Source organism: Gorilla gorilla, chromosome 7 (assembly GCF_029281585.2).
Source record: "Gorilla gorilla gorilla isolate KB3781 chromosome 7, NHGRI_mGorGor1-v2.1_pri, whole genome shotgun sequence".
Classification (NCBI taxonomy): domain Eukaryota; kingdom Metazoa; phylum Chordata; class Mammalia; order Primates; family Hominidae; genus Gorilla; species Gorilla gorilla.
In genome coordinates this window covers 154,103,040-154,117,304 of record NC_073231.2, presented here as the reverse complement: position 1 = coordinate 154,117,304, position 14,265 = coordinate 154,103,040, and positions in this window count along the sequence as shown.

Genomic DNA, 14,265 nt, shown 5'->3' with positions numbered 1-14,265 from the left:
ACACCGCTATCTGTTTGAACATGGAAATATCTACACCGCTATCTGCATGAAAATGGAAATAACTACACAGCTATCTGCATATACACGGAAATATCTACAAAGCTATTTCTTTACACATGGAAATAACTACACCGCTATCTCTATAAACATGGAAATATCTACACCGCCATCTGTATGAACATGGAAATATCTGCACCGCCATCCAAATGAACATATAAATATCTACACCGCCATCTGTATTAAGATGGAGATATCTACACCGCTATCTGTATTAACATGGAAATATCTACACCACTATCTGTATAAACATGGAAATATCTACACCGCTATCTGTATAAACATGGAAATATCTACACCGCTACCTGTATAAACATGGAAATATCAGCACCGCTATCTGTATGAACATGGAAATATCTACACCGCTATCTCTATGAACATGGAAATATCTATACCGATATCTGTATGAAAATGGAAATATCTTCACCGCCATCTGTATGAACATGGATATATCTACACAGCCATCCGGATGAACATGGAAATAACAGCACCGCTGTCTGTATGAACATGGAAATATCTACACCGCTATCTGAATGAACATGGATATATCTACACAGCCATCTGGATGAACATGGAAATATCTACACCGCTCTCTGTATGAACATGGAAATATCTACACCGCTATCTGTATGAACATGGAAATATCTGCACCGCTAACTGTGTAAACATGCATACATCTTCACCTCTATCTGTATAAACATGGAAATATCAACACCGCTACCTGTATAAACATGGAAATATCAGCACCGCTATCTGTATGAACATGGAAATATCTACACAGCCATCTGGATGAACATGGAAATATCTACACCACTATCTGTATGAACATGGAAATAGCTACACCGCTATCTGTATGAACATGGAAATATCTACAGCGCTATCTGTGCAAACATGCATACATCTTCACCGCTATCTGTATAAACATGCAAATATCTACACCGCTATCTGTATGAACATGGAAATATCTACACCGCTATCTGTTTGAACATGGAAATATCTACACCGCTATCTGCATGAAAGTGGAAATAACTACACAGCTATCTGCATATACACAGAAATATCTACAAAGCTATTTCTTTACACATGGAAATAACTACACCGCTATCTCTATAAACATGGAAATATCTACACCGCCATCTGTATGAACATGGAAATATCTGCACCGCCATCCGAATGAACATATAAATATCTACACCGCCATCTGTATTAAGATGGATTTATCTACACCGCCATCTGTATTTAGATGGGTTTATCTACACCGCTATCTGTATAAACGTGGAAATATCTACACCGCTACCTGTATAAACATGGAAATATCAGCACCGATATCTGTATGAACATGGAAATATCTACACAGCCTTCTGGAAGAAAATGGAAATATCTACACCGCTATCTGTATGAACATTGAAATATCTACACCGCTATCTGTATGAACATGGAAATATCTACACCACTATCTGTGCAAACATGCACACATCTTCACCGCTATCTGTATAAACATGGAAATATCTACACCGCTATCTGTATGAACATGGAAATATCTACACAGCTATCTGTTTGAACATGGAAATATCTACACCGCTATCTGCATGAAAATGGAAATATCTGCACAGCTCTCTGCATGTACATGGAAATATCTACAAAGCTATTTCTTTTCACATGGAAATATCTACACCGCAGTATCTATAAACATGGAAATATCTACACTGCCATCTGAATGAACATGGAAATATCTGCACCGCCATCTGTATGAACATATAAATATCTACACCGCCATCTGTATTAAGATGGAGATATCTACACCGCTATCTGTATAAACATGAAAATACCTACACCGTTATCTGTATAAACATGGAAATATCTACACCGCTATCTGTATAAACATGGAAATATCAACACCGCTACCTGAATAAACATGGAAATATCAGCACCGCTATCTGTATGAACATGGAAATATCTACACCGCTATCTCTATGAACATGGAAATATCTACACCGATATCTGTATGAAAATGGAAATATCTTCACCGCCATCTGTATGAACATGGATATATCTACACAGCCATCTGGATGAACATGGAGATAACAGCACCGCTGTCTGTATGAACATGGAAATATCTACACCGCTATCTGAATGAACATGGATATATCTACACAGCCATCTGGATGAACATGGAAATATCTACACCGCTCTCTGTATGAACATGGAAATATCTACACCGCTATCTGTATGAACATGGAAATATCTGCACCGCTAACTGTGTAAACATGCATACATCTTCACCTCTATCTGTATAAACATGGAAATATCTACACCGCTACCTGTATAAACATGGAAATATCAGCACCGCTATCTGTATGAACATGGAAATATCTACACAGCCATCTGGATGAACATGGAAATATCTACACCACTATCTGTATGAACATGGAAATAGCTACACCGCTATCTGTATAAACATGGAAATATCCACACCGCTATCTGTATGAACATGGAAATATCTACACCGCTATCTGTTAGAACATGGAAATATCTTCTCTGCTATCTGCATGAAAATGGAAATATCTACAGAGCTATCTGCATATACATGGAAATATCTACAAAGCTATTTCTTTACACATGGAAATAACTACACCGCTATCTCTATAAACATAGAAATATCTACACCACCATCTGTATGAACATGGAAATATCTGCACCGCCATCTGCATGAACATATAAATATCTACACCACCATCTGTATTAAGATGGAGACATCCACACCGCTATCTGTATGAACATGGAAATATCTACACCGCGACCTATATAAACATGGAAATATCAGCACCGCTATCTGTATGAACATGGAAATATCTACACAGCCTTCTGGATGAACATGGAAATATCTACACCGCTATCTGTATGAACATGGAAATATCTACACCGCTATCTGTATGAACATGGAAATATCTACACCGCTATCTGTATGAACATGGAAATATCTACACCGCTATCTGTATGAACATGGAAATATCTACACCGCTATCTGTGCAAACATGCATACATCTTCACCACTATCTGTATAAACATGCAAATATCTACACCGCTATCTGTATGAACATGGAAATATCTACACCGCTATCTGTTTGAACATGGAAATATCTACACCGCTATCTGCATGAAAATGGAAATATCTACACAGCTATCTGCATATACAAGAAAATATCTACAAAGATATTTCTTTACACATGGAAATAACTACACCGCTATCTCTATAAACTTGGAAATAACTACACCGCCATCTGTATGAACATAGAAATATCTGCACCGCCATCTGTATGATCATATAAATATCTACACCGCCATCTGTATTAAGATGGAGATATCTACTCCGCTATCTATATAAACTTGGAAATATCTACACCGATATCTGTATAAACATGGAAATATCTACACCGCTATCTGTATGAACATGGAAATAGCTACACCGCTATCTGTATGAACATGGAAATGTCTACACCGCTATTTGTATGAACATGGAAATATCTACAACGCTATCTGTATGATCATGCAAATATCTTCACCGCCATCTGTATGAACATGGATATAACTACACAGCCATCTGGATGAACATGGAAATATCTACACCGCTATATGTATGAACATGGAAATATCAACACCGCTATATGTATAAACATGGAAATATCTACACCGCTATCTGTATGAACATGGAAATATCTACACCGCTATCTGTATGACCATGGAAATATCTTCACTGCCATCTGTATGAACATGGATATAACTACACAGCCATCTGGATGAACATGGAAATATCTACACCGCTATATGTATGAACATGGAAATATCTACACCGCTATATGTATAAACATGGAAATATCTACACTGCTATCTGTATGAACATGGAAATATCTACACCGCTATCTGTATGAACATGGAAATATCTACACCGCTATCTGAATGAACATGGAAATATCTACACCGCTATCTGTATGAACATGGAAATATCTTCACCGCCATCTGCATGAACATGGATATATCTACACAGCCATCTGGATGAATATGGAAATATCTACACCGCTATCTGTATGAACATGGAAATATCTACACCGCTATCTGTGTTAACATGCATACATCTTCACCGCTATCTGTGTAAACATGCAAATATCTACACCGCTACCTGTAAAAAACATGGAAATATCAGCACCGCTATCTGTATGAACATGGAAATATCTACACAGCCATCTGGATGAACATGGAAATATCTACACCGCTATCTGTATGAACATGGAAATAGCTACACCGCTATATGTATGAACATGGAAATATCTACACCACTATCTGTATGAACATGGAAATATCTACACCGCTATCTGTATGAACATGGAAATATCTTCACCGCCATTTGTATGAACATGGATATATCTACACAGCCATCTGGATGAACATGGAAATATCTACCCCGCAATCTGTATGAACATGGAAATAGCTACACCTCTATCTGAATGAACATGGAAATATCTACACCGTTATCTGTATGAACATGGAAAGATCTACACCGCTATCTGTATGAACATGGAAATATCTTCACCGCCATCTGTATGAACATGGATATATCTACACAGCCATCTGGATGAGCATGGAAATATCTACACCGCTATCTGAATGAACATGGAAATATCTACACCGCTATCTGTGTAAACATGCATACATCTTCACCGCTACCTGTATAAACATGGAAATATCAGCACCGCTATCTGTATGAACATGGAAATATCCTCACAGCCTTCTGGATGAACATGGAAATATCTACACCGCTATCTGTATGAACATGGAAATATCTACTCCGCTACCTGTATAAACATGGAAATATCAGCACCGCTATCTGTATGAACATGGAAATATCTTCACAGCCTTCTGGATGAACATGGAAATATCTACACCACTATCTGTATGAACATGGAAATAGCTACACCGCTATCTGTATGAACATGGAAATGTCTACACCGCTATCTGTATGAACATGGAAATATCTACACCGCTATCTGTATGATCACGGAAATATCTTCACCGCCATCTGTATGAACATGGATATAACTACACAGCCATCTGGATGAACATGGAAATATCTACACCGCTATCTGTTTGAACATGGAAATATCTACTCCGCTATCTGCATGAAAATGGAAATATCTACACAGCTATCTGCATATACATGGAAATGTCTACAAAGCTATTTCTTTACACATGGAAATAACTACACCGCTATCTCTATTAACATGGAAATATCTACACCGCCATCTGTATGAACATGGAGATATCTTCACCGCCATCTGTATAAACATATAAATATCTGCACCGCCATCTGTATTAAGATGGAGATATCTACACCGCAATCTTTATAAACATGGAAATATCTACACCGCTATCTGTATAAACATGGAAATATCTACACCGCTATCTGTATAAACATGGAAATATCTACACCGCTACCTGTATAAACATGGAAATATCAGCACCGCTATCTGTATGAACATGGAAATATCTACACAGCCATCTGGATGAACATGGAAATATCTACACCACTATATGTATGAACATGGAAATAGATACACCACTATCTGCATGAACATGGAAATATCTACACCACTATCTGTATGAACATGGAAATATCTATACCGCTATCTGTATGAACATGGAAATATCTTCACCGCCATCTGTATGAACATGGATATATCTACACAGCCATCTGGATGAACATTGAAATATCTACACCGCAATCTGTATGAACATGGAAATAGCTACACCGCTATCTGTGTAAACATGCATACATCTTCACCGCTATCTGTATAAACATGGAAATATCTCCACCGCTATCTGTATGAACATGGAAATATCTACACCGCTATCTGCATGAAAATGGAAATATCTACACAGCTCTCTGCATGTACATGGAAATATCTACAAAGCTATTTCTTTTCACATGGAAATATCTACACCGCAATATCTATAAACATGGAAATATCTACACCGCCATCTGAATGAACATGGAAATATCTGCACCGCCATCTGTATGAACATATAAATATCTACACCGCCATCTGTATTAAGATGGAGATATCTACACCGCTATCTGTATAAACATGAAAATACCTACACCGTTATCTGTATAAACATGGAAATATCTACACCGCTATCTGTATAAACATGGAAATATCAACTCCGCTACCTGAATAAACATAGAAATATCAGCACCGCTATCTGTATGAACATGGAAATATCTACACCGCTATCTCTATGAACATGGAAATATCTACACCGATATCTGTATGAAAATGGAAATATCTTCACCGCCATCTGTTTGAACAAGGATATATCTACACAGCCATCTGGATGAACATGGAAATAACAGAACGGCTGTCTGTATGAACATGGAAATATCTACACCGCTATCTGAATGAACATGCATATATCTACACAGCCATCTGGATGAACATGGAAATATCTACACCGCTCTCTGTATGAACATGGAAATATCTACACCGCTATCTGTATGAACATGGAAATATCTGCACCGCTAACTGTGTAAACATGCATACATCTTCACCTCTATCTGTATAAACATGGAAATATCTACACCGCTACCTGTATAAACATGGAAATATCAGCACCGCTATCTGTATGAACATGGAAATATCTACACAGCCATCTGGATGAACATGGAAATATCTACACCACTATCTGTATGAACATGGAAATAGCTACACTGCTATCTGTATGAACATGGAAATATCTACACCGCTATCTGTGCAAACATGCATACATCTTCACCGCTATCTGTATAAACATGCAAATATCTACACCGCTATCTGTATGAACATGGAAATATCTACACCGCTATCTGTTTGAACATGGAAATATCTACACCGCTATCTGCATGAAAATGGAAATAACTACACAGCTATCTGCATATACACGGAAATATCTACAAAGCTATTTCTTTACACATGGAAATAACTACACCGCTATCTCTATAAACATGGAAATATCTACACCGCCATCTGTATGAACATGGAAATATCTGCACCGCCATCCGAATGAACATATAAATATCTACACCGCCATCTGTATTAAGATGGAGATATCTACACCGCTATCTGTATTAACATGGAAATATCTACACCGCTATCTGTATAAACATGGAAATATCTACACCGCTATCTGTATAAACGTGGAAATATCTACACCGCTACCTCTATAAACATGGAAATATCAGCACCGCTATCTGTATGAACATGGAAATATCTACACTGCCTTCTGGAAGAAAATGGAAATATCTACACCGCTATCTGTATGATCATTGAAATATCTACACCGCTATCTGTATGAACATGGAAATATCTACACCACTATCTGTGCAAACATGCATACATCTTCACCGCTATCTGTATAAACATGGAAATATCTACACCGCTATCTGTATGAACATGGAAATATCTACACAGTTATCTGTTTGAACATGGAAATATCTACACCGCTATCTGCATGAAAATGGAAATATCTACACAGCTCTCTGCATGTACATGGAAATATCTACAAAGCTATTTCTTTTCACATGGAAATATCTACACCGCAATATCTATAAACATGGAAATATCTACACCGCCATCTGAATGAACATGGAAATATCTGCACCGCCATCTGTATGAACATATAAATATCTACACCGCCATCTGTATTAAGATGGAGATATCTACACCGCTATCTGTATAAACATGAAAATACCTACACCGTTATCTGTATAAACATGGAAATAGCTACACTGCTATCTGTATAAACATGGAAATATCAACACCGCTACCTGAATAAACATGGAAATATCAGCACCGCTATCTGTATGAACATGGAAATATCTACACCGCTATCTCTATGAACATGGAAATATCTACACCGATATCTGTGTGAAAATGGAAATATCTTCACCGCCATCTGTATGAACATGGATATATCTACACAGCCATCCGGATGAACATGGAAATAACAGCACCGCTGTCTGTATGAACATGGAAATATCTACACCGCTATCTGAATGAACATGGATATATCTACACAGCCATCTGGATGAACATGGAAATATCTACACCGCTCTCTGTATGAACATGGAAATATCTACACCGCTATCTGTATGAACATGGAAATATCTGCACCGCTAACTGTGTAAACATGCATACATCTTCACCTCTATCTGTATAAACATGGAAATATCAACACCGCTACCTGTATAAACATGGAAATATCAGCACCGCTATCTGTATGAACATGGAAATATCTACACAGCCATCTGGATGAACATGGAAATATCTACACCACTATCTGTATGAACATGGAAATAGCTACACCGCTATCTGTATGAACATGGAAATATCTACAGCGCTATCTGTGCAAACATGCATACATCTTCACCGCTATCTGTATAAACATGCAAATATCTACACCGCTATCTGTATGAACATGGAAATATCTACACCGCTATCTGTTTGAACATGGAAATATCTACACCGCTATCTGCATGAAAGTGGAAATAACTACACAGCTATCTGCATATACACAGAAATATCTACAAAGCTATTTCTTTACACATGGAAATAACTACACCGCTATCTCTATAAACATGGAAATATCTACACCGCCATCTGTATGAACATGGAAATATCTGCACCGCCATCCGAATGAACATATAAATATCTACACCGCCATCTGTATTAAGATGGATTTATCTACACCGCCATCTGTATTTAGATGGATTTATCTACACCGCTATCTGTATAAACGTGGAAATATCTACACCGCTACCTGTATAAACATGGAAATATCAGCACCGATATCTGTATGAACATGGAAATATCTACACAGCCTTCTGGAAGAAAATGGAAATATCTACACCGCTATCTGTATGAACATTGAAATATCTACACCGCTATCTGTATGAACATGGAAATATCTACACCACTATCTGTGCAAACATGCACACATCTTCACCGCTATCTGTATAAACATGGAAATATCTACACCGCTATCTGTATGAACATGGAAATATCTACACAGCTATCTGTTTGAACATGGAAATATCTACACCGCTATCTGCATGAAAATGGAAATATCTGCACAGCTCTCTGCATGTACATGGAAATATCTACAAAGCTATTTCTTTTCACATGGAAATATCTACACCGCAGTATCTATAAACGTGGAAATATCTACACTGCCATCTGAATGAACATGGAAATATCTGCACCGCCATCTGTATGAACATATAAATATCTACACCGCCATCTGTATTAAGATGGAGATATCTACACCGCTATCTGTATAAACATGGAAATATCTACACCGCTATCTGTATAAACATGGAAATATCAACACCGCTACCTGAATAAACATGGAAATATCAGCACCGCTATCTGTATGAACATGGAAATATCTACACCGCTATCTCTATGAACATGGAAATATCTACACCGATATCTGTATGAAAATGGAAATATCTTCACCGCCATCTGTATGAACATGGATATATCTACACAGCCATCTGGATGAACATGGAGATAACAGCACCGCTGTCTGTATGAACATGGAAATATCTACACCGCTATCTGAATGAACATGGATATATCTACACAGCCATCTGGATGAACATGGAAATATCTACACCGCTCTCTGTATGAACATGGAAATATATACACCGCTATCTGTATGAACATGGAAATATCTGCACCGCTAACTGTGTAAACATGCATACATCTTCACCTCTATCTGTATAAACATGGAAATATCTACACCGCTACCTGTATAAACATGGAAATATCAGCACCGCTATCTGTATGAACATGGAAATATCTACACAGCCATCTGGATGAACATGGAAAAATCTACACCACTATCTGTATGAACATGGAAATAGCTACACCGCTATCTGTATAAACATGGAAATATCCACACCGCTATCTGTATGAACATGGAAATATCTACACCGCTATCTGTTAGAACATGGAAATATCTTCTCTGCTATCTGCATGAAAATGGAAATATCTACAGAGCTATCTGCATATACATGGAAATATATACAAAGCTATTTCTTTACACATGGAAATATCTACACCGCTATCTCTATAAACATAGAAATATCTACACCACCATCTGTATGAACATGGAAATATCTGCACCGCCATCTGCATGAACATATAAATATCTACACCACCATCTGTATTAAGATGGAGACATCCACACCGCTATCTGTATGAACATGGAAATATCTACACCGCGACCTATATAAACATGGAAATATCAGCACCGCTATCTGTATGAACATGGAAATATCTACACAGCCTTCTGGATGAACATGGAAATATCTACACCGCTATCTGTATGAACATGGAAATATCTACACCGCTATCTGTATGAACATGCAAATATCTACACCGCTATCTGTATGAAAATGGAAATATCTACACCGCTATCTGTATGAACATGGAAATATCTACACCGCTATCTGTGCAAACATGCATACATCTTCACCACTATCTGTATAAACATGCAAATATCTACACCGCTATCTGTATGAAAATGGAAATATCTACACCGCTATCTGTTTGAACATGGAAATATCTACACCGCTATCTGCATGAAAATGGAAATATCTACACAGCTATCTGCATATACAAGAAAATATCTACAAAGATATTTCTTTACACATGGAAATAACTACACCGCTATCTCTATAAACTTGGAAATAACTACACCGCCATCTGTATGAACATAGAAATATCTGCACCGCCATCTGTATGATCATATAAATATCTACACCGCCATCTGTATTAAGATGGAGATATCTACTCCGCTATCTATATAAACTTGGAAATATCTACACCGATATCTGTATAAACATGGAAATATCTACACCGCTATCTGTATGAACATGGAAATAGCTACACCGCTATCTGTATGAACATGGAAATGTCTACACCGCTATTTGTATGAACATGGAAATATCTACAACGCTATCTGTATGATCATGGAAATATCTTCACCGCCATCTGTATGAACATGGATATAACTACAAAGCCATCTGGATGAACATGGAAATATCTACACCGCTATATGTATGAACATGGAAATATCAACACCGCTATATGTATAAACATGGAAATATCTACACCGCTATCTGTATGACAATGGAAATATCTTCACTGCCATCTGTATGAACATGGATATAACTACACAGCCATCTGGATGAACATGGAAATATCTACACCGCTATATGTATGAACATGGAAATATCTACACCGCTATATGTATAAACATGGAAATATCTACACTGCTATCTGTATGAACATGGAAATATCTACACCGCTATCTGTATGAACATGGAAATATCTACACCGCTATCTGAATGAACATGGAAATATCTACACCGCTATCTGTATGAACATGGAGATATCTTCACCGCCATCTGCATGAACATGGATATATCTACACAGCCATCTGGATGAATATGGAAATATCTACACCGCTATCTGTATGAACATGGAAATATCTACACCGCTATCTGTGTTAACATGCATACATCTTCAACGCTATCTGTGTAAACATGCAAATATCTACACCGCTACCTGTAAAAAACATGGAAATATCAGCACCGCTATCTGTATGAACATGGAAATATCTACACAGCCATCTGGATGAACATGGAAATATCTACACCGCTATCTGTATGAACATGGAAATAGCTACACCGCTATATGTATGAACATGGAAATATCTACACCACTATCTGTATGAACATGGAAATATCTACACCGCTATCTGTATGAACATGGAAATATCTTCACCGCCATTTGTATGAACATGGATATATCTACACAGCCATCTGGATGAACATGGAAATATCTACCCCGCAATCTGTATGAACATGGAAATAGCTACACCTCTATCTGAATGAACATGGAAATATCTACACCGCTATCTGTATGAACATGGAAAGATCTACACCGCTATCTGTATGAACATGGAAATATCTTCACCGCCATCTGTATGAACATGGATATATCTACACAGCCATCTGGATGAGCATGGAAATATCTACACCGCTATCTGAATGAACATGGAAATATCTACACCGCTATCTGTGTAAACATGCATACATCTTCACCGCTACCTGTATAAACATGGAAATATCAGCACCGCTATCTGTATGAACATGGAAATATCCTCACAGCCTTCTGGATGAACATGGAAATATCTACACCGCTATCTGTATGAACATGGAAATATCTACACCGCTACCTGTATAAACATGGAAATATCAGCACCGCTATCTGTATGAACATGGAAATATCTTCACAGCCTTCTGGATGAACATGGAAATATCTACACCACTATCTGTATGAACATGGAAATAGCTACACCGCTATCTGTATGAACATGGAAATATCTACACCACTATCTGCATGAACATGGAAATATCTACACCGCTATCTGTATGAACATGGAAATATCTACACCGCTATCTGTGCAAACATGCATACATGTTCACCGCTATCTGTATAAACATGGAAATATCTACACCGCTATCTGTATGAACATGGAAATATCTACACCGCTATCTGTTTGAACATGGAAATATCTACACCGCTATCTCTATGAACATGGAAATATCTACACCGCTATCTGTATGAACATGGAAATAGTAACACCGCTATCTGTATGAACATGGAAATATCTACACCGCTGTCTGTATGAACATGGAAATATCTACACAGCTATCTGTATGAACATGGAAATATCTACACCGCTATCTCTATGAACATGGAAATATCTTCACCACCATCTGAATGAACATGGATATATCTACACAGCCATCTGGATGAACATGGAAATATCTACACCGCTATCTGTATGAATATGGAAATATCTGCACCGCTAACTGTGTAAACATGCATACATCTTCACCTCTATCTGTATGAAAATGGAAATATCTAACCGCTATCTGTATAAACATGGGAATATCTACACCGCTACCTGTTTAAACATGGAAATATCAGCACCGCTATCTGTATGAACATGGAAATATCTACACAGCCATCTGGATGTACATGGAAATGTCTACACCGCTATCTGTATGAACATGGAAATATCTACACCGCTATCTGTATGATCATGGAAATATCTTCACCTCCATCTGTATGAACATGGATATAACTACACAGCCATCTGGATGAACATGGAAATATCTCCACCGCTATCTGTATGAACATGGAAATATCAACACCGCTATATGTATAAACATGGAAATATCTACACCGCTATCTGTATGAACATGGAAATATCTACACCGCTATCTGTATGACCATGGAAATATCTTCACTGCCATCTGTATGAACATGGATATAACTACACAGCCATCTGGATGAACATGGAAATATCCACACCGCTATATGTATGAACATGGAAATATCTACACCGCTATATGTATACACATGGAAATATCTACACCGCTATCTGTATGAACATGGAAATATCTACACCGCTATCTGTATGAACATGGAAATATCTACACCGCTATCTGAATGAACATGGAAATATCTACACCGCTATCTGTATGAACATGGAAATATCTTCACCGCCATCTGCATGAACATGGATATATCTACACAGCCATCTGGATGAATATGGAAATATCTGCACCGCTATCTGTATGAACATGGAAATATCTACACCTCTATCTGTGTTAACATGCATACATCTTCACCGCTATCTGTGTAAACATGCAAATAACTACACCGCTACCTGTATAAACATGGAAATATCAGCACCGCTATCTGTATGAACATGGAAATATCTACACAGCCATCTGGATGAACATGGAAATATCTACACCGCTATCTGTATGAACATGGAAATAGCTACACCGCTATATGTTTGAACAAGGAAATAGCTACACCGCTATCTGTATGAACATGGAAATATCTACACCGCTATCTGTATGAACATGGAAATATCTACACCGCTATCTGTATGAACATGGAAATATCTTCACCGCCATCTGTATGAACATGGATATATCTACACAGCCATCTGGATGAACATGGAAATATCTACCCCGCAATCTGTATGAACATGGAAATAGCTACACCTCTATCTGAATGAACATGG